Genomic DNA, 23,960 nt, shown 5'->3' with positions numbered 1-23,960 from the left:
CCCTTGTCTCCATTTGGTCCCCTTTCTGCTTCAGTTTTGGCATCACAGAGCCTTGCCATCAGGATGCCATGTAGAGTCAGTATCCATGCCACCTGGAAATGAAAAGAACAGTGTATCTGCTGCTGTCAGGGCCCAGCCATTATTCCCCTACACTGCATTTCCATGGACACAGGCCTGACTTTACTTTCCCAATGCCTTCATTTTTCTGCCTGAAGGCTTTCTGTGGCCACCAGTGGCCACTCAGTCTGAATATACTACAAGCTAGAAATGCCAAGGAGTTAATGCCCTTTGGAAGTGGTCCTCAACCAATGACCACCTGTGAGATAGTAGATACTTTAGCTCCTTCACCTTTGGTGTTGGATAACCTGAGGTATGCATCCTAAACTATTCCCCAGAATCTTCAGTGGGATTAGATTCCAGTTGTCCACAGTGGTAACCTGTTTGATAGCACAACTGTGAGATAATAGAAAAAAATATATATTGGTCTCTGCCCCCAGTTCCTGGCATAGAGCTCCCAAAACTCAGGCTATTTCCTAAGGGATAAGAGCAATAGGAGCTTCTTTTGCTCTAACATTTGTTCTTTGACCCCAGTTCTTACACAGAGTTCCTAAAGTCCTTGTAACTTCCTGGGTGATGGGAATGTCTTTTCTTCTAATGAGGTGAGTCTGGGTTCATGGATCCTCTCTCCTCTCAGTTTGATGCTGAAACACAGGCAATCTTTTTTTGACCCTCCCTATACCATATATTCCTTCCTCTGTAAGTAAGCAAGCATCTTGCTTATAGATCATAAACATTTTCACTATCATTGGCCAAGGAGTATCCTTTCTATACTACATGAGAAATCTATGTGCCAGATCATCCAGATTCAGCCCTTGGCATGTTAAAGGGAAGATGAGGGAATTAATAAAATTCTCCCTCAAAGCTGGTTATATACATTTATTTCTTAGAAACTATCACCAGTCTCTGTCTTTCATTCTTTCTGAGACATCCATTTCCCTGGTAGAAACATAGGTACTAAGGAAAAAATACAGAGAAAAGGAAACCAAAGTCAAACAACACAGAATCTCAGGAACTTCCCTAGAAAAATAGGTCAATGTCAAATAGTTCTCCCAAGACTCAAAGGAACTAAATTATTTAGCTTCTATTGTTCTAAGTTATTAGATTTTTCCGCATCACAATTCTTCAGTTTCCAGTGTGTTATTTCCTGTTATGAGATTATTCAAAGTAGTTAATTTTTTATTGTTGCTTTTCAAAGAGAGGCAGCCTGACCAGTGGTGCCTTTCTAAAACTTGCTCTTCCAAAAAAAAAAAGAAAGAAAGAAAGAAAGAAAAAGCAAAACAAAAAAACCCTGAAAGACTAACAAGGGATCAAAACAGAGATGAAGAGAGAACAGAACAGAGATGAAAAGTGAGTTTATGGAGCTCAGGTCAGGAATGAATAGAAGAATATAATGAAACTATTACAGAGGAATCAATAAAAGGTAAAGTAGATATAGGATAAAAATATGGTCAGAAATAAAGAGGAAAGGCTTAAGGGAATGTCAAAATTGAAATAGAAAAGAACAAACACATAAAGTTATCAGAAAGATGGCAAATATGGACAACAATCACAGTTCTGAAAGAATATGTGGAATGAGAACAAATTCAAATATATATGGTCTACCTTGTTTTATTGACCTTTGCCTCATTGTGCTTTGCGGATATTTTACAAAGTAAAATTTTTTTACTTTACCTTTTTTACAAAGTAAAGTTTTTCTGGCAACCCTGCATTGAGCAAGTCTATTGGCACCATTTTTCCAACAGTATTTGTTCTCCTCCTGTCTCTGTCACATTTTGATGATTCTCTCAGTATTTCAAATAATATTTCATTATTATATTTGTTATAGTGATCAGTAATTGCAACTTGCTGAAAGCTCAAATGATGGTTGGCATTTTTAGCAATAAAAAAAGGCAGCTTGGCCTTTGTTACAAGGAGGATCCTCTTTCTACTGCAAGAGAAAGAAACCCGTGAGGATGTTGTGCATGGAAGCAGGTAAGTTTGTAGACGGCAGTTAGTAAAGCTGAAGGGTTCCCCACTGGTGCTTTAGTTTTGTCAATGAAGTAACAGCAAGGCCATCTATGGCCAAATATAGGAAGTTGGTACAGAGTGAGCATTAGGAATAGCTGATGATAGGAGGGGGCCAGAGATGTCCCTGCGTCTCCTTGCCCCCAAAAGACCACATTAAGGACAGAGAAGACATTGAATGAAAAGCATGAATTAGAGTATTGCAAATCTAAAAAAAATTCAGAGGATTTTCCCCCCAGCAGCTCTTCCAGTGCTCGGAACGTAAAAACAAGATGGCTAGATAGATCAAGCATGGAGAATTTGAGGTAAGATGTGGCATGCAAAATTTATAACATGGCTACTTTTGCCATAAAATAAAGTAGAAATAATTAAATTTGTTCCATTTCAAGATTTACCTGACAGAGTAATCTTGGCTTATGGTACAGAATACCCGTACACTGCCTCATGCCCTTATTGTCTACTGAAAGGATTTTAATCCTATAATAAAATCTCTCATAGCATACAATAAACAATATTTCCTAGAATTTTTAAAAACTAATAAGAACGATGTTTGAATATGCTGATTAACATGCAAGCCAGTTATTGGAAAAGGAAAGCATAGTTGAAAGATTATTGTTTTAATATCCTTTCAGCTATCTAAAAGATTACATAACTGATTATATAATAAGCTATATAAAGTACAAGGCTTAGTCAGAGAAACATCAGTTTCATACCTGACTTTTCATATTTAGCGTAAAAGTCTGGAGAATTTTTTTATCCTCTATCCAATTATGGTTTAAAACTCGCACCTCCAGCAAAACAGACATTTTAGAATCAATTATTTCTTTTTTAAAAAGATTTTATTTATTTATTCATAAGAGACACAGAAAGAGAGGCAGAGACACAGGCAGAGGGAAGAGAAGTGGGCTCCATGCAGGGAGCTTGATGTGGGATTCAATCTCCGGATGGCAGGATCACGCCCTGAGCCAAAGGCAGACACCCAACTACTCAGCCACCCAGGCATCCCTAGAATCAATTATTTCAAATAGTTCATGTAGATATATGCATATTAGTTCAATTTTAGCATTCAGTAGTTTGTAGCAAATTGTTTTGAGTGTAAAATAGGCAAGCACTTCATTGATCTTTTCAAGATAGAATTTATTAAATACCTCAGACCTTATTCACAAAACAATAAATGGCACAGGATTGACATTAAAGCTCACCAACAAGTAGACTCAGTACTTGCCCTCTTTCTAAAGTGTCAGTTGTCAATATAAAAAGTACATCAGGGATCCCTGGGTGGCTTGGCGGCTTAGTGCCTGCCTTTGGCCCAGGGCGTGATCCTGGAGTCTCAGGATCAAGTCCCACATCGGGCTCCCTGCATGGAGCTTGCTTCTCCCTCTGCCGGTGTCTCTGCCTCTTTTTCTGTGTCTCTCATGAATAAATAAAATCTTAAAAAAAAAAAAAAAAGTACATCAAAGAAATGGTCAGTGGATGAAGGACAAGATGATTTACTAAATGGTAATGAACCAAATTGAGGAAAAACAAAAAAGAAGAATAGTGATAAGGAAAAAAAATTAACATAAGTATAGTCAGAAGCATGTTATAAACAAAATTTATGAGGCAAATTCTTCAGAATAAACAAACTCTAAACAATGAGTCTATGAAGATCTGCCACTGGGCTTTAGTTTCGCATACACTTCCACTGTCTCTGGAAGAGAGGTACAGATGATAATTAGTATGTCATTTCCTCCCCTCTTTGACTTTCTCTCAAAACAAAGTGGGTCAATGAAAAAAAGTTAAAGGCTGCATGAAAAAGAGTTCATGATCAAACAATAGAGGTGTTCTGTGTCTAAAGAAAAGGGAAATACAGATCTTGAAATCACATACACTGTAAAACAATAAAATAATTAAAATTGATAGGGAAAGAACCTTATTCCTTAACACTTTTCATTATGGTATTGTTTGGTATATATATTATTACTTCCAGTGTCCTCTTCTCATAATCATCTAGGTCAGATGTGGGTAGGAATGATTTTCAGAATTGTATTCTTGGTAGATATATCACAAAAAAATAAATAAATAATGGCTGATAATGAGTGCATACATGCCATTTCTACTTATGATAGTAGGATAAACTTTCTAATTTGACTAATATAAAAATATGATATGGATGCCTTTTAAATTCTATAATAACCCATTCATCTTTACTAGTTATATTTTCCTAATTACCAACACTTTTGCTCTTCTGAAGCCTAGGCAATCAATTCTTCTTCAGTGCCCTACTACTGATATTTGAATTTAAGAGAGTTGAAATGCAAAAAAAGAATATAGTTTACAATTATAGTTGAGGATGAGAGTACTAAAAATCTATTGATACTTATGAAACCTGGCAAATGGACTCATAGTTGTTTGCAGACCTGACTTAATGCCTAGTAAACTACACTAGATTCCTAAAAATCCCTCTCTACTTATTCTCAACTTCAATTATACCTGCTATTTTAATAAATTATTTGGTTTCTATTGTTCCGAGTTCTTAGAGTTTTCCACATCACAATTCTCTGGCTTCCCCTGTTATTTCCTGTTTTGATATTATTTAAAGTAGTTTGTTTTTATTGTTGTTTTCAAAGAGAGGCAGGCCAACCAAGGGTGTTCAGGGATATTTCACAATGCTAGTTCTTTCCTGTATACACACCCAAACCCCTACCCACACACACATACACATACATACACATACACACACACACACACACACACACACACACACACACACAGGCCCTAGGTATGAAGAAGATGAAGAAGTTGCCAAATCTTTAAAGTCTTTAAATCACCCTTTTTGGCTTTTTTTTCTTCCTTTTGGGAGCATCTCTTGCCCTTAAATTATCCTGCATCCTGCACTCTCCTTCTTTCTTAGGAAGAGCTGGATATCAGTCACAACCCCTCAGACTGTTGAGTTAGGGTGGCCTACTTCTGCATACACTGGGTAGAAAAGCAAAGAGAAGAGGTAGACTTGCCCCTCAGCTTGGTAGCCTCTGTCCTCCTGGCAACCAGTCCTCTTTCTTACAAGTTACATCCTGTATGTAGACAGACTGGCCCAACAACAAAGTTGTATCCATTGAAGTGAAACTTGCCCAAAAGGGTGTGTGTTGGAGCAGAGGGGTGTGGGGGAAGGGAGAAGGGAGTTTAAAAAGGAAAGCAGATTTTCAAAAGAGATAAAATCCAACCCATCAAAATTTTATATATACTTAGGCAAAGCCTTGTGATTATTTTTGCTAGTAGCAATATTAGCATATTCTAGAAAAGATAAACTTTGATAAAACATCATTAAGTGAAAGATGTACAATTAACTGTTATTGGGAAAAAATTATTTTGAGGTTATTTCATACACTTAACTTTAATGAAGTCCTATAAATATGTAGAACCCCTACCTGCATACATTAAGTAAATATGAAATAGGTGGAGTTGAAAAAGAGGTACTCAAATATTTTTTTAAAGATTTTATTTATTCATGAGAGACACAGAGAGATATAGGCAGAGGGAGAAGCAGGCTCCCTGCTGTGAGCCTAACGCAGTACTCCATCCCAGGACTCCAGGATCACAACCTGAGCCAAAGACAGACACTCAAACACTGAGCCACCCAGGTGCCCCGAATACAATGACTTTTAATGGTACTTGTAGAATCATTTTTTTTAAGCCTGCAGAATAATTTATTGTGGAAAAGCTGAAATTTGCTAATATTTCAAAGCATCATTTATTTTCTCAGGGAAAGAACTAGAAAGATTGGTTCCAAGTTTAAAATGTCAAATCTAGTAATTTAGCATTCAAATATGAATAACTATATGGAGTTACCAATGATATTTTAAAATTCATGTTCTGGCTATATGTACAGGAATTTTTTTAGGCAAAATCATAGTAACTATACCAAAGTGAGCTAACAGTCTTCATTCCAAAATGTTCCCCCATATGGTTTCTGAACCATATGGCAGAAATTCGATACAGATGACTAAATTTAGTGTCATCTTTGATTATTGTTAATAGTAAAACCAACAGAGAGAGCTAGACTTTAAACACTAATACCTTAGAAATATGAACTAACATGAAACTATGTAGAAGTACTTTTTCTCTTAAAAAAAAAAAAGCAAAGGTCAGAGATGAAGGGAAGAAACAAACATTGAGTGACACTAAATGCCAGCCAGATACTGGGCTAGATGCTTTACATACCTTAGATCATTTAACAATATAATTAGATAGGAAATGTTGTATAGCAGAGGTGTTTAGTTTTTCTAAAGTAGCATAAATCTTGACTCATATGTTCATAATGCAAAGATTATCTGCTCCATCCTATGTTTCTCTTGCACAAGATTTTCTCTCTTTTATAAGTTCTATTTCTTGATGCATCATCTGCCTCAGGGTTGTTGTGGTACAGTCTCCAGAAGACTTGTTTAGTACTAATGAGTCATGTTCCTCTTCCCAGTCAACTGAGCAGGATATCAAAGCCTCTTTATCTTTCTGGGTGGATACGGAGTCATGAAGCATAAATATGTCCTTTGCCAATAGACTTGTAGGCAGGGTTTAGTTATTAACTTGGTGAGCCTCCACCCAGCTAACTATTCTAGGAAATCATTTGATGAGTCAGGTGTTTTATATTCATATTTCAGCAAACCAGTAATCTCTCTAAGTACTGCTGCTGAAGGCTGAATGCCCCGGAAAGTTTACCATCATGGCTTCTTTAGTGCACAGTCACTGAGGCTGAGAGAGTGAAAGACACATTGTCAATAGAATTGGTGTTTGTTTTCTTTTAAACACCATTGCCTTGTTTGTTATGAAAGGTCAATAAATCTTTTTTGAGGCTGTGAGCTGTTGCAAAGCATAGAGCTGCGTCCTAATTTAGGGAGTATGGGAGTGGAAAATGGGAAGTGAGAGTCTATGATGATTAAATGTGACCCCAAACTGAGAAGTTCCTCCTCCACTTGGAAGAAAAACAGCACTGGGAGCACATGTCCTTCTTTCCACTAAAAGAAAAGACTAGACCCGTGGGTATGTTTTCTGTATAGCAGCCTGTGGTGTGACAATGCCAAGTGATACACTTTGGTGCCCTTCCTCCCTCCAGCCAGACATATACTTGATTCAGAGGAGAGCCTGGAGGCGTGGAGGGTTGGTGAGGCTTTGAGGAGACACAGCAAGTTAAGCACTTCCTTTTTCATAGGAGCAAATATAATCAGTTCTTATCTACTTGGGAGCTGAGGACACCCTTAATTCATAAAACACCATAAGAAGTATTTCATTTCCTAAATGCAAGGACAAAGGAATTTAATCTTCTTTAGGAAAAAAACTCCTGAAACCAAATGAGTTAATTTTGCATTGAATACTTACCATGTAGTTGGTGCTGAGCCAACCAAGCAATTTACATGCTTTTGCTCACAACAAAGCTCACCATAAGTCTATTTTAAGCCATTATTTCACCATTTCAAAGAGAAAGAAACTTAGGATAGTAACTTGCCCAGTGGTCCACAGCTGAGCAAAAAGTTAAGCCAAAGTTTAGTTTGTTTTTAAGTCAGAATTATTATATTATATTGCCTATGTAGTATTAAATAAAATTCATGTAACTAGCATGCAGCCTGCATAATCTTATAGTTTATATTGTATATGTAATAAACTGTTTTGATATAAAAATTTTACCATTTTTATTTTTTAAAAATCACAAGATGATGACATTTTCAAAGTAAACATCCTATGACAATGAGAAATAACTCTATCAAAACAGGACTAAAATTCCAAACATAAGCAGCATCAAGATTCAATATCAAAAGAAGCAATCCCACTGAAAGTCACAAAGGGAAAAGTAAAAGACAAAATGAACAGATTTGACAAAGATGGGTTATAAGGGCTTGGGTGTTCTTCTTTATACTTTTATATATATATATATATATATATATATATATATATATTTATAAACTTTTATAAATATATATATATATATATTTGAAATGCTTTACATAGAAATGTTTATTAAAAACAGATCATTGCTTATGCAGAATTTCTGACCATTATCCTTTCTTTGACTATGCCTCAGATAAACTTGTGCTCTTTGTGTCTAACTCACAGGTATAACCAAAAATAATAGAAAAGAATATATGTGAGGTAAAAGCCTATCTTTAAGTAATTTTTTTCTAGGAAAATATAAAGAGACTCTAGGGCTAGATAATTTTTAACAATAAATCCTTTTAAAATCCTATGTAATATAACAACAACAAAGCTTCCAATTTATTTTACAAATTTAGTACAAACTTTATACCAATAGGTGAAAAATGCAAAGAAAAGAAGGGAAGGAGCATAGGAGGAAAAGGGAGATACTAAGAGAAAAAAAAAGGGAAAGAAATTAAACACAACATATTTATGAATATAGATGGAGACAAATGTTAAGTAAAACTATGGCAAATTAAATTTAAGAATACATTAAAAGAAAAATCAACCCTAATTAAGAAATTTTTACTCTCATGAAATGGAAGGAAAGTTTAACATAGGTGGCTAGACATACAACACATAGCATTTATAGGTCAAAGGAGAAAATTGAACTAGAAATCAAAAGGGTACCAAATACATACGCCACACACACACACACACACACACACACACACACACAGAGGAATATTATTCAGCCATCAAAAAATAATGAAATCCTGCCATTTGCAATGACACGGATGGAGGTAGAGATTCTATGCTAAGCAAATTTAGTCAAGACAAATACCATATGATTTTACTCATATGTAGAATTTAAGAAATAAAACAGATCAACATAGGGGAAGGGAAAAATCTCTATCTCTACTAGAGATCTACAGTAGTTCTCTGGAAAAGCTGCCTCAAGCCACCTTAGTTAAATACTCTTCCTGATTCCCTTGCTCCACCTGCCCTTTCACTTTTTCTGCTAGTACTATTCTCATCCCAGATGCCCTGTTTATAAGCCTTCCTAAGAAATCTGCACTTGACCCTAGTTAAAATTAAAATAATTTTAATTATAAGCATCGTAACATAATAAAATTTGCAGTTTAGGAAAATTACTCAGCAGAGGGGAAGATGGTTTGAAGGGGAATAAACTGAAGCAGAAGACATTCAGAGTAAGCTAGAAGAAGAGGAATAAGAAAGAAAGGGAGAAGAAAGAAAGGGAGGAGGGGAAGGAAGAAGAAAAGGAGGAGGGCTAATTTGAGGCCTTGGTATTATCAGTGAAAAGAAATATAGTCTTAGAGAAATTACTGTATTCAAGAGATCTTGAACATATCAGTTCAGGAATGTTAAAGTTCTTTTATTTGTCTTGTAGAAATAGAGAAGAAGATGAGCTAAATCCATTTAAAATTAAAAATCATTGAACATTGAACTTTATATTCTCCCTGCATGTAAGAAAGATAGACTATTAATTTGTTTACAAAGGATTCATTAGCTGATTTCAAGCAGGACTAATTTTATTACCCTATTATTGTACTGTGTCTAGCAAATCTAAAATAATAGATTAACTCTTTAAAGATTAAAAAAAGATAAGTGAGTTCTATTTGAAATTTTTTTCTCAGAGACCCAGAATTCTAAATTAAATGCTACCTTAACCATTCACTCTTAATGAATTGTTTCATTAAAGTATGTGAAAGCATAAATATAAAGTATATTTATTGAAGTCTGCTTTGTACAAGGCACTATGCACAGAGAGAAAGAAGAGAAAAACATGTTCTCTATCTTAAAGAAACTCATACTAAAATATATACCAAAAAAAATCAGTGTAACATGAATATCTTCTATGCCAGAACAGTACATAGGAAGCATTTGTGATTGCTACATAAATTCAGTTGCTATAGCCAGAAAAAAATAAATCTGATTCCAGACTAAAGATTTATAAATAACTGAGCAGACTGGGGTGGCTGGGTGGCTCAGTCAATTAAGCATCCAACTCTTGATTTTGGCTCAGGTCATGATGTAAGGGTTATGAGATCAAGCCCCGAGTTGGGCTCTTTGCTGGGCATGGAGACTGCTTAAGATTCTCTCTCTCCCTTTTTCTCTGCCCCTCCCCATCCGTAAAAAAATTGGGCAGACCAAAATAGGCCCCACATCTACCCTACCTCCGCTCCTACTTAATGAAATATCCTGAGAAAACATCAACACATAATGAAATGAATGAAAGCAGTAAGGTAACTAGAACTTACAAAGTTATTTACAGATAAAGGGAGCCTATGACATTAGCATCCTGCTCATAATACAGTAGAAGTGAGAGCTAGGGTGGCTATATGGCTAGCCCAGATTCACACAGTTTTTCAAATCTGAAAATGTAATAATAGTCTTTTCATTTTACCAAAATGACAGGAGAATAGTACTCCCTGAACAAAAATAAATATTCATGCAGTAAATATTTTCTGCATTTAGATGTAATCCCTACTGAAAACTTTTCTACTTTATGAAAGCATCTTTGTGAGAAAGGAGAGTTTCAGAGAGAATATCTTCAATCTTTAATCCCTTCTACTTTCATATCCTAATGCTATGGTATGAACAATCTAAAGCAAAAATTGTCTAGGCAGCTGAAAGACTCCTTTATTTTTTGCTAAGACACTAGAAATCCCTGTGCATCTAAGTTCTTATCTTAGTCTATTTGGGGTGTTATAAAAATACTATAGACTGGAAGATATAAACAACATAAACTTATTTCCCATAGTTCTAGAGCCTGGAAGTCTAAGATCAAGTTGCCACCATAGTCAGTGTCTGGTAAGGACCTACTTCTTTCCTCAGAGATTGCACTTTTTCACTGTATCCTTACATAGCAGAAGGAGAAAAGGAGATTTCTTGGGCTGCTTTTATAAAAGCACTAATCTTATTCACAGAGCCATCTATGATGAAATTTCATAGAGTACTCATAAGGGTTGTGCTTCATATTAGGGAAAGATTAGTCTGAGACTAAGTTCTGCTCTTATTCTGCCTAACAAAGCATAAAAGCAAAACTTGCAAGGATCAAACTGCTTCCAAGTAACTTATTGTACTCCAGGACAAGATCAAGAATATTTAAAGCAACACAAAATATTTGAAACCCAGCAAAGTAAAATTTATAATGTTGGCAGTCAAATAAAAAATTATCAGGCATTCTGTGTGTGTGTGTGTGTGTGTGTGTGTGTGTCATGAATAAATAAATAAAATCTTTTAAAAAATTATCAGGCATTCAATCAGAAAAATACAATCAATCAAAAAGAAAAATCAATCCATTGAAACTGATCCAGAAATGGTACTGGTAACAAAACATAGATTAGTAGGCAGGATATTAAAAGACACAACTGTATTCATATGCCAAGAAACTACAGGAAATATTAAGCATGTTATATAAAGATATGAGCAATACAAAAAAATTATATCAAATGATTTTCCCTATTCTACATGGCAAAACCACAATGTGTGAAATGAAAAACACACTGGAAATTATTAACATTGGAAATTATTAACATCAGAGTATACACACAGAAGGAAATATTATTGAACTTGAAGACATAGCAATAGGAACTATCCAAAATGAAACACAAAGGGGAAAAAAACTGAAGAAAAATAAAACAGCATACATAAGCTGTAGGACTACTGTAAGCCATCTAAAATATGTAATGGTAGTTCCTCTGAAAAAGGAAAGAAGGGTAGGGAAGAATATTTTAATAAATAATGGCCAAACAAATTAAAAAAACTTTATGAAAAATATAAACTCATAGACCTATGAACACAACAAACCTCAAGCACGAATTACACTAGGACACATCATGATCAAATTACTTACAACCAGGAATGAAGAAAAGATGGGGACAGTGGGGGGAAGTATATTACACAACTGGAAACAAAGATAACTGCAGGTTTCTTGTTGGAAATACTGCAAATGAAAAGACAGAGAACACCTTAAAACATTAAAAGGAAAAAAAATGTCAGTCTAGAATTCCATATCCTGTAAAAAAAAAAAAAAAAAAGTGGAGACAATTTCAGACATAAAAAGCAGAAAGTACTCATGACCAGCATACCTATACTAAAAGAAATGTTGGAAGGAGAACCAGGAATGATACCAAATGAAAATCTAGATCAACACAAAAACATGAAAAGCACTAAAATGACAACTATGTGGGTAAGTGGAAAAGAAGTTCTCTAATGATTTAAATTAAAAAAAATAATTGGCTGTCTAAAACAAAAATAATACATTATGAAGTTTATAACACATGTAGAAATACATGTAAAATGTATGACAATAACTCGAAGCCTGGGAGGGGGAATGAAGGTATGCTGTTGCAAAGCTTTTATACTACATGTAAAGTGGTATAATATCACTTGAAAGTAGATGTTGGGATGCCTGGGTAGCTCAGCAGTTGAGCATCTGCCTTTGGCTCAGGGCATGATCCCTGATGGATAGAGTCCTGCATCGGGCTCCCTCTGGGGAGCCTGCTTCTCCCTCTGCCTGTGTCTCTGCCTCTCTCTCTGTGTCTCTCATGAATAAATAAAATCTTTTTTAAAAAATAGCCCATATTCTGGTCCATTTAAAAAACACTAACAGGGATGCCTGGGTGGATCAGCAGTTGAGTATCTGCCTTTGGCTCAGGGAGTGATCCTGGATTGCCGGGATCAAGTCCCACATCAGGCTCCTTAAATGGAGCCTGCTTTTCCTCCCTCTGCCTGTGTCTCTGCTTCTCTTTCTGTGTCTCTCGTGAATAAATAAATAAAATCTTTAAAAAAAGCCAGCTTAAAAGGATTTAAGTCATACAAAATATATTCTCGGACCACAACAAAATAAAATTAAAAACAAGAGAAATATCTCTAACATGTCTTCAAATATTTTAAAACCAAATGTCATACTTTTAAATATCCCATAGGCAATAATGGAATAAAACTGGAAATTAGACAGCATTTTGAAAAGAACAAAAATGAAAATATACCAAGATTTGCAGGATTTGTCTAAGGCAATATTTAGAAAAAGAATTTTTAAAGCATATAACACCCATATAGAAAAGAACAAAGGTGTCAAGTCAACACCCTAAGTTAAGAAATTAAAACTGGAACAACAAAACCTGAAGCAAACAGAAGAAAGAAAAGAATAAATATCAGAGTGGAAATTAATGAAGTAGAAAACACAAGAACAAGAGGTAATATCTATGAAAACAAAGCTGATACACGATAAAGATTAATAAAATTGACAACCTTCAAACCAGACTGATTGGAAGAAACTTGTGAAGACACACAAAAAATTGCGAAGACACAATTTTAGTAATATTTAGAATGAGAAAGAGAACATCACTAAAGGCTCTACATTTATCCAAAAGGATAATAAGGGGGTTTTATAAAAACGTTATGCCAATAAACTTGACAACTTAATGAAATGAACACATTTTCCCTGAAAGACAGAAAATTATCAAAGTTTTTCAAGAAAAAATAACAACCACAATGGCTTAGGGGCACCTGGGTGGGTTAGTGGGTTAAGCATCTGCCTTTGGCTCAGGTCATGATCCCAGGGTCCTGGAAGGGAGCTCTGCATTGTTCTTGTCAGGCTCTCTGCTCATCAGAGTAGGCTTCTCCCACTTCCTCTGCCCCTACCCCTTGTCCCCACCCCGCTTGTGCTAATAAACTCCTTTTTAAAAAGTAACCATAGGGATCCCTGGATGGCTCAGCGGTTTAGCGCCTGCCTTTGGCCCTGGGTGTGATCCTGGAGACCCAGGATGGAGTCCTGCGTCTGGCTTCCGGCATGGAGCCTGCTTCTCCCTCTGCCTGTGTCTCTGCCTCTCTCTCTATGTCTGTCATGAATAAATAAATAAAATCTTTAAAAAAAAAAAAAGTAACCATAATTCCTTATATCTACAAAATAAATTAAATTTGTAATTAAAATTACAAATTTTTCTCACAAAACCTCAAGCCCAGATGGAGAGTAAAGTAAGCCCATGGGCATATATTCTCTTCAAGAAGTTTCTACAAAAAGAAATCAGCCAGAAGCTAACTATTTACTCAGCTCCCAGATCACTTTGGGTTGCATTTGTTTCTAAATAAATTGAGGGGGAAAAGTGGCTTAAGTAGTTTTTAAAGACATAATGGAAATAATGAATGAATGAATGAATTTCCTATTTCCTAATACAAAGCTTTCCTTTTCTGTACCCAAGATAAATCTGGCAACCGCCACATATTTCAAATAAATCGAAGGATAAATAAATTTAGTAGTTGCCTATGAAAGAAATAAAGCATAATGATAACTTTAATATAGAAAAATGATTTATTATAGTTTTTCCCTTTCTGCTGCATTCCCACCAATATTTCCAATGCAAAATCTAAGAAGTGGAAAGAAAAGTTTTTCTGCTGAAGAGATTTAAAAATATATGAAGTTTATTTTGCATTCTCCGTGGAGGTCTGCAAATTGACATGAGATTAGAGTTGTACGTCTTGTTTGTTAAAGAGGGACTTAAGCACTGATTATGAATGCTTCTTGTTCTAAATTCAATCGATCTATTAATCTATCATTACTTCTCATTACTCCTGCCAGTGACAGGAACAATCAGAAATGGGTACGTGTTTTTGGGTAAAAGATCTTTTTAATAATCAATTTTACAACATCCTCATGAAGCAGCTTTTTACTATGATACTCATCTTACAGATCAGGAAGCTAGAGAAGAAAGTTATGCAAAAATTAAGATAATAGATATTAGAAAGATTTTGAATTTTTGACTATGTGCTCAATTCATGAAGTTAGTAATATGGCTGTGAGGTTCTCCACCTAGGTAAATGTGGAGGGAGAATAATTAGAAACTAGAAGGTTGGGAGAGCAATGGAGCTGTGTGTGATTTGGGGAGAGGGGAGCAGGATGAGTCTAGTTGAGGTATATTGAGTAAGAGGAGTCAGCAGTATATGATGAGGTCTGATATGAAGCAGAAGCTATCTGAGTGGAGCTGGCTTAAAGATCAGAATGCAAGATAAGAATGCATGAGTCATTGGAAGAATGAGATTTTTGCCCTAATATGTTTGCTATCACAGATCAACTGGTAACTAGTATAAATGCTATTTAAAAGTTAAGCTTCAAGCATATAAGGAAGAGAATAATGCAGAAATCATTTCATTACTTTTATTTGATACTAGATAATTATACTTTACATGAATGATTCACTGGGATGGTGGTGGGAGGAATGTCTACTGTCTGACAGATTCTCTCTGAATGATCCAAGCAGACACTCTGGGAAATCCAGATGATCTGAGTTGCAACTCAAAAGTGACTGCTTGACTGCTCCTTTCACATTGTATAACAAAACCTTTTTTCTATTAGTTTTATAGCTATCAGGGACTTTTTCTGTAATATAATTATTAAAAAACTATTGTATAAGCATTTTAAAAACAGTAATTTTACACAGACTCAACTATTTTTTTCCTTGAATACATTCACTAGGTTCAAACTCAGAAGAATACACAATAAAAAGTCCTCTTTCCTCCCTTCACCAAACGCTCCAGGCTCTGAGTTTCCCTCTCAGAAACAACCAATGTTATAAGTTAAAAAAAAAAAAAAAAAAAAAAAAAAAAGAAGAAAAAAAAAACTTTTTTTTTATGGTTTTCTATTACATTACAGGAAGAAAAAATTGGTAATTTAGTTTTATATGGTGGTTCCTCCAGAAAGACTATGGCTATTAAGTCATGAAATAACGTTACAACATTAAGTTATGAAGTAATACATTTGCCTTTCTGGTTTGTAGCTGTTAATAACCCACGAAGGAAGTTCTGTAATGAAACTTTGTTTTGCCTCATCTCATATTTGTTGTTAAAATTATATAACTTTTTAAAAACTTACCCTTGAGTACCAAGGGCACTCAAGCTGCAAATGATTAAATCTATACACAGAGAGGAGTGACTGCCCCAGGAGGGGAGTTATTATTTCATTAATATTAATTTCAAAGTTGATAGCAACCTATAGAAAGAAATAAAAATATTTTAAAGATCATAAATCCCAGGAAGGAAAATTTTAAGCAAATTCATTATTTGCTTAGTAAATTAATGGCTAGCAACAGGCAAATATATGCATATTTCCCTGAGGCTCTTTCCAAATTTACAATATTCATTTCTTCTCATGTCTCAATCTTTAGCTGAGCCAATATTGTGCAACTTTGTAGGGGAGAGATAATCTGATCTTCAGTTTAAGAGAATACTCCACTTAGAAGGGTTTAGTAAAGATTCAGAAACATTCTGTGCCAAAGTTAAATTATGTAAACTCACTATAGGACAGAAAGTGTTCCAAACCTTGAATTCTTTGAGTATTCATGACTTGGATCGAAAATGACACATGTAACATAAAACTTAGCTTAAAGTACATTAAATGTGACACAAAAAAGTAAATTAGCACGATGTCTGATTCAAAACCTGGGGAGATAAATGGGAAGTAAATTTAGAATCACAAAGTTTCTAAGGATCTTAGACACTGAAATCTCTTTTTATGGGAGAAAACCAAGACCTAGAGAAGCTAAGACTCTCAAGATTACACAGTATTCTGCAGAATCTAGAACTTGAACCCAGGTAATCTGACAATTAGATCAATGCATTCTCTAATGGTCTGTATGTCAGGGGACACTATAATTTTTCTAATTTTAAGAGCTTATTTTATATTCTTCTATGATGAATTATTTCCAGGAAGTCTTGTCTAAGTCTCCAGGTTAAATGCTCTTCTTCTGGGCTCCCAAACAGGTGCCTACCTCAATTTTAACTCTTTAGTAGAATTTATTGGTATTTGAGCTGCCTGTCTCCCCCTACCAATCTGTAAACTCCCTGAGCATTGGGAATGACTCTTAATCCTCATTGTACCCCAGTAACTAGTATAGTACGTAACACATTCTGAATAGGTAATCAAAAATACTAATTGAATTGATCCTTCCTTGAAATCCTTCAAAGGCTCACCACCATCTGACCTTTGCCTACCTTCCTAACCTCACATCCTCAAATTACTCTTTTAGTTCTGTGCAAAGATAGTTTCTTATTATATAGTTCTGTTCAAGCAATCCTTTTCCCTTTTTATCTCCCCCGTACACACACACATCTCCCACTTTATTAACTCTCTGGAATAATTTTCTCTTGGAAGTGTTTCCTGACTCATGACCTCTCCCAGCCTAAGTTGAATTAATGCTCCTTCTCTGAGCTCCAGTAGTTCCCTGTGCACCTATCTCTGCTGCACTACACACATTACATCATAAAGGAGTTATGCAAACACTCCACTCAAGTTGTTTTATTCACGTTGGTATCCTCCAAAATTAGTACACTGTCTGGCACATAGATGATTTCAAAATGTGATTTAAGTAAAAAAAAAAAAACACATAACAAAGAAATCTTGGCACAGGGTATATTTTTGGAGAGACATAGATGTGGAAATGCAAATAATGGAATATTTCATATATTTTTCTAAGAGACAGAACTAAAAGAATTTAAAAAAGCCTTTCAATGTTGAGGCTATAAATTCAAATCACAAAACAATAAAGGTCCTTACAAGAAAGATACTACAATGGTATTTGACTATTTTTAAAAAGGCAGAGATTGGGGACCAGGAAAGCAGACCATTCACACGAATGCTAATATGGGGTTATCAGAGGATAACAGGGCAGTCACAATCATTTTAAAGATACATTCTAATATGAAGAAAAACCAGACGTTGTATTATATTCAAACCTGTCCCTCACATGACCTAGGCTTCAAGGCACCATCATTACAGATGGTCCCTTACCTAGGATAATTGGACTTAAGACTTCTGACTTTACCATGGTGAGACAGTGATAAGCGTTCAGTAGAAGCCAAACTTCAAATTTTGAATTTTGGTCTTTTTTTCAGGTTAGCAAAATGCAGTATGACCTTCTGTCATGGTACTTACTGGGCCGAGGGAGCGAACCACAGCTCCCAGTCAACCATGCAATCCCGTGAGTAAACAACCAATACACTTAGAACCAGTGGTTCTCAATTTCCGTATAGTATTCAAGAAATTACATGCGATACTCAACACTTAATTATAAAATCGGCTTTGTGTTAGAGGATTTTGCCCAACTGCAGGCTAATGTTAAGTATTCTGAACACATTTACGGGAGGAGAGGCTAGGCTAGGCTATGATGCTCTATAGGTTAGATGTATTCCATGCATTTTTGACAATAATATTTTCAATTTATGGCGGGTTTATAAAGTCATAACTGTCATTAAGTCAAGGAAGGGCTATATTCCCAAATTAGTATACAAACCCTTTTCTTTTTAATTCATTCTTATTGTGTGTGTATATATATATACACACACACACACACACATATTTTGTGTATATACATATACACAAAATTTACCATTTTAACCATTTTTAGAAGCACAGTTCGGTATCGTTAAGCACAAAGTTGTACAATTATCAACACTATTCATCCCACTTCACTTTTAACACACACCACAGCCATATTTCCTTTTTCCCATTAACTTTGCTTCTGTAACGTACTGAATTTCACGCACCACAAAAGGTTCTGCCGAGTTAAGACTCAGGAGCTGGGGTGAAGTAAATCACTGAAGGATTATCCTTCCCGGCCTATCCAAATCATAGGCTTCTTTTAATGGAGTTTCAAAGCTAAAGACCACTTCATCGCCTCCCTCCCGCCTTTGTAGGCATCAGTAACCTAGCAGTAACCATAGCAGCATCCACATCTCTCCAAAAAATGCACCGAGTCCCTAAAAGCAGCAGCCTCGAGCCAGCGCGGAACCCCCGCAGCTTCCTTTTCCACCGCGCAAGGTAACTAGCGCCGGGACTGGGCTCTTTATCCAGGACCGCAGCCAAGAGGTCAAGACAGAAGAATAAAGAACGACGTGAGAAACAGAGCTTAAGTCTTAGAACTCCCTTTTACTCTCCTCCACTACCCTCCTCTTCGTAAAACACAGCCAGCCCAGCCCCTTCGCTTGTTTCTTTAAACTCCTAGCGCGACCCTTCCAGCGAGACCAGCGCACTTTATTGACGCAAAGCTCCCGTTCTCGCGAGGATTTGGGAGCGAGGGGCGAAGAGAGCGGACAAATCTCTCGAAATCTCAGTAGGCGCTGGAGCCGGAGCGGCGGTTGAGAGGCTTGGAACGAGGGGGAGGGGTGGGGCGCGGTGCTTGGAAGGGGCGGGGCTTAGCCTTGGAGAGGGGCGGGGCCGGGGAGGAGTGGGGAGGCGAGAGAAGGCCGGGGGCGGGGCCGCGGGGCCGGAGACCTGTTGATCGCAGGTAGCGCCGGCCGGCCGGGGTTCCCTTGGGACTGGGGCGACTGCGCATGCTCGCTGGCCGTTTCGGGCCAGTAGCCGAGCCGCGGTGACGAACCGGCTCCTCCGCTGCGGTGGTTGCGGTTGCGGCGATGGCGATGTGAGGGGGCCCGGGGCGGGATGGTGCTGACCCAGGTAGGGCCGTCTTATTCCAGCAGGACAGCGAGCTCCTCGGCCCGACAGGCGGTGGAGGAGGCCGAGCCGGGCGAAAGGTAAGCCGCTCGGGGTCTTCTCCGTCTCCCTGGGCTCCCTACACCCGAGACCCCTCCCTCTTTCCCACGGGCCCGGCAGGAAGCGGCCTCCTTCTCCTGCCCCCGCTCGCCCGCTCTCGGCCGGAGCCCGGCCCCGGCCCCGGGCCCGCTGAAGGTCGGTGGGGACGGCCGTGCAGAGCGCCCTCCGGGTGGCGACGAGCCTCGGCGCCCCGCTCGCCGGGTGCTGCCCGCTGCTCTGTCCCCTGCGGCGCGTCCCCCGGCCGGTGCCCCCGGACCTCGGTCCTGCTGTACCGGCCGTCGCCTGCCCTTCGCGGTGCGCTGCCGCCTCGCCGCTCCGTCCTGCCCTCACCCCCTCCTCCCACGTGCCCTTTCGCTCCGCTCGTGTCCCGGTCGAGGCGGCGTATCCTCTGGCTCCCCGTAATTTCTTCCAGCTCCGTGCATCCCTGGTTTGGCTCTTCTTCCCGACGCTCCTTACCCGCACGGACCAAGTTTGCCTCTACAATTTCTAACTTGGCTGCCTTCTTTCCCCCTTTCAGCACTTCGTTCTCCTTTGTGAGTTTCTGAGGCGGTGTTTGCTTTAACCTGGTTGTCCGCTGGAGTTCATCCTGTGCCCCCCTTGCCTTCGCAGGCCCTCACTCCCTAACTCTTTGACTGTCTTTTGGTACCGTTTCATCGTTTTCCGTCTGATGGCTCCCGGCCTCCCGTCCTTTTCCATTGTGACCCTATTTCCCGTATGTCATCTTGGGCTCTCTTTCTCCTCTCCGTCTCTAAAACTGTTTTTTGGGGGGTTTTGAAGATTTGTGTGTGTGTGTGTGTGTAGATCCAGCGTCTTTAAGCCGCTTAACTTTTTATTAAATCTCTGAGTTCAGTCTCATCTGCTTTCTGCTACCTAAGCTAGGTATCCATACTCAGTCTTCTTAGTGCATCATCCAATTTAATAAAATCTCTTCATCTTTTTTATTCCCTGACGGGGAAATGTTGTCAAAAGAATGACAGTAGCAATAAACCTCTTACATTTATTTACTTGATTGAACCTTTAATTTTTAGGGATTCTATTTACCTTACACATCAGAATAAGCAAGTCGAGTATAGACTTGATGAAAGTATAAAGGGTTAAGACTTGTTAACATAAGGTTAAAATTTGGAATTTTTTTTGCCCTTCAGCAAATACAGTTGTCCAAGAGCTAACCTTAAATGAAATTTAATAAATTCTATTTTATGAAATTCGTTATTAACTTGATGTTTTACATAATTACAATTGCAAATGATTGCGTCATTTTCTTGAGGGTCTCTGCTCTCTTTAATAAATGCATGTAATTTTTATTTATTTAAGAATAGATTTAGTGTGCCTACTGAATGAAATATATGTGAGAACAGATGTGTTAAATTTTTGAATTGGGCAAAAGAACTTTCTAACTAGTGTTGCCCCCCCCCCATTTCATTTATATAAAACCTCTCTATATGAATAATGGTAAAGTATTTTATTTCGAAGGCGTCTGCTGAAGCAGATACTTTCAGTGAAGTTTGCCTTTATTCTAGGGTTGAAGATCAACTGGATTATGTATTTCATTCTGGAATCTCAAAGCAGTCCACAAACAGTAAATTCTTCCTTACATTGTCTATGTCAGGTAGGAATTAAAATTTTCTGTTTATGTTGTACAGAAGGGAAATACCAAGACAAAAAAGTGTAGTTTCTTATCCAGACTGATATTAGAGATAAAAGTGGAGGGAAATACAGTTTAGTATCCAGTGTCTCAAAGCTATACCTCCTTTGGAAGAACTAGCCAATTACTGTGTGTGGTAAGAAGTGATGAACTCTTCAACTTTTAAGATTTTTTAAAAATGATTTTTCCTATGCAAATACATATAACTGCTGCTTAACAAGGAAGCTTTCCCACCTCTCAAAGGCAAGTCTTTTTATTTTTAGGTAACAATTCATTAAAAAAAGTAAAGGCCTACAAATTCTTGTTAGTATTTTTTTTTTTACTTTGTTAATTGTGTACTTTAAGAATTAAAATAATAATTTGTGGTAGACAGTAGGCACAGAGCTTGATGTCAGAAGATCTAAACTCTTATGATGACTCATAACGTTAATTTGTAGAAGCCACTTAACCTCTATAGCTAGTTGTCTCTACCTGTAATAAGCGGGTAAAAAAGGTGGCCACTCAGTGATCTTTCAGTAGCAAAGTAAGCCTTATTTAAACATGAGTAGGGCCACCACAGACAAGAATTGTTATATATTTCTATCTCTTTTAGACTGTGTAAAAGTATCATTAGTTAAATCCCAGATCAAACTGGAATTTAGATTTTTTAATTTAATTTTAGACTTCTGTGAAAAATCTAGTAGAATGCTGGTGAACTGTATACTAGCTTATATTAATATTCATACACAGTGAAACAGATGCTGTAGCATTCATTATAAAGAATTAAAATGCCCTTTTTCAGGGTTTGATACTGAAAGGAGATGTTGTAAGAGTTATTCATTTATCTTTGGCTACTGCCATAATTTTCTGTTGTCTTATATTTTTAGCTTTGTTTATTATGGATATAGGCCCTTGACAGTGGGCATTGTTTAGGGATTAGAAAGGGCAAGAATTTCCTTTGCTTTGATTTTATGTATTGAGGAAAAACTGCTTAAAAGTGAGTTTTGTGATATGTATGTGTGTGTTTAAGTGAACGGATGAAGATGGGAGCATATAGATTTCTTTTCCCTGAGTTTGTCAGGAAGAAAGTTTAGAAATGAGTAAGAAGCAGAATCGTGATACCAAAAAGACAAAACAAAACTTAATGAACCCAATGATGTTTTAGAAAAGTTACAAAGCGCAAGTTGTTAGGCAGGTCTAGATTTTTCAGAAGAAATAACGTAAAACAACTCCACAGTGGGTTTCACCCTTTTAACAAGTACATACTCCGTTATCAATAATGTGCTAAATTTAATAAAAATTTGCCTCTTTTTGCTTGACAGGAATCTAGAGGTATCGGGCATATTATACCAGATTATATCAGATCTCTCCTACTTGAATAACTTCTTATTTTGATGAAACAATCTTTATGAACTCTCAACCAAAACAACATTCTGAGTAAATTATAATATATTCCTTTTATGGAATTAGGTCTCTTTAGACCATCCATAATAAAGCAAGTATTTCTAAATTATATTGTTAATTTAGAAGTCTGTAATTGACAATATTATGGAACATTTCTGTTAAGTTCTATGAAATGTCCTTTTGCTACAGTTCTTAATATAATCAGACGTAGAAGTATTCCTTCATTGAAATCCCCTTGAAGTTGTCTTATAGGATGCAGCTGCTTCATTCATGATTGTTTTTAGATCAGTGGTATCTCTGACATCTGCTCTTTGATGTCTCAAGTTGCCAGTAAGTCATGGTCTTCAGTTGGAAATACTGCTAACTGTAAATGTCTAAACAGCAAGATCAGGTCTTATTGACAGTCACTGTTTCAGACATTGGAAGCTTATATTCCCCGTTACCATCACTTTTGCCTTTTGGAATTAAGGACCCCAGTTTTAAAAACCATTCTCATTCTTCCTCAGGCTTACTGAAAATTAGTTCTTTTCCTCAGGTAAGATAAGATTAGAATGTAGGCTGTCACCAGTCTTGTTCTGTAAAATGAATAACTTTTATGTCAGAGTATAATAATTATATAATAAAATGCTTGCCAACGGCCCCATTTTTATAGAAGAATTCTGAAATAGACCTCTAGGCTTGGGGAACCAAAGAAATGTCTCTAAGGAGTGAAATCAATAGAAAATTTTAAATAGAGATTTGAAATATTCACAGTCTCCTTTTTTCCTAGTTTTTCTCAACACCTAAGATCTAAGATGATCTTAATTGGAAGTCAGCTCATTTCCCTTTAAGGTCTGATGTCCTATAAATGACAGTATTTTTAAAACATACAATTGAAACTGATAATAAAAATCTATTTAGTTGAGTTACAGTATTTTGAATAGACATTTCTCTAAATGAAATCATAGTTAAAAAATTGAGATAAAATATTGAGATGTAAGGAATTGTTGAATCTCCGTATTGTGCACCTGAAATTGGTATAATACCTTATGTTAACTATACTATAATTAAAATAAAAACGTCATACATAAAAAAAAGAAAAGAAAAAATTGAGTTAAAATAAAATAATACTATCAGCTATTTATTGAGCACTGTGCACCAAGTCCCATACCTAATGCTCTGTGTATATTTGTATATATTATCTTTATAAGCTTTAACTTTTGATCTAGGAGTTACAAATATTATTTCTATTTGAGAAAAGTAAGATTTCGTGAGTCTGGATTAGAATCCGGATCTCTTTGATGTCAAAGTTACCAGCTGACTGAAGAAAGCAAGAAAGCATAGACGTTTAAGAAAGCATTGTTTGTTTCTTAGAACATTTTCAGAGAGAGTATTGTAATCCTCTTTGTTCTAGTTTTGAGCTTTGTTGAGATA

The 23,960-nt window shown here is 36.7% G+C and overlaps 1 protein-coding gene across 11 annotated transcripts in view; it reads left to right on the top strand.

Moving 5' to 3' along the window:
• Nucleotides 1-19,450: 19,450 nt before the first annotated feature.
• The window catches only part of FAM135A (family with sequence similarity 135 member A), a 132,489-nt gene continuing 127,979 nt past the window's right edge, over nucleotides 19,451-23,960 (top strand). For 2 of the 11 annotated variants that reach the window (XM_077903485.1, XM_077903486.1), the window contains exon 1: nucleotides 19,451-19,500. The gene's annotated coding sequence lies outside the window, so the exon portion shown is untranslated. The remainder of the gene's footprint in view (nucleotides 19,501-23,960) is intronic. The other 9 variants (XM_077903474.1, XM_077903472.1, XM_077903479.1 and 6 more) reach the window with 6 other exon arrangements.

This window comes from Canis aureus, chromosome 7 (assembly GCF_053574225.1).
Source record: "Canis aureus isolate CA01 chromosome 7, VMU_Caureus_v.1.0, whole genome shotgun sequence".
Taxonomy (NCBI): Eukaryota; Metazoa; Chordata; class Mammalia; order Carnivora; family Canidae; genus Canis; species Canis aureus.
This window is presented reverse-complemented; position numbering and strand designations above follow the sequence as displayed.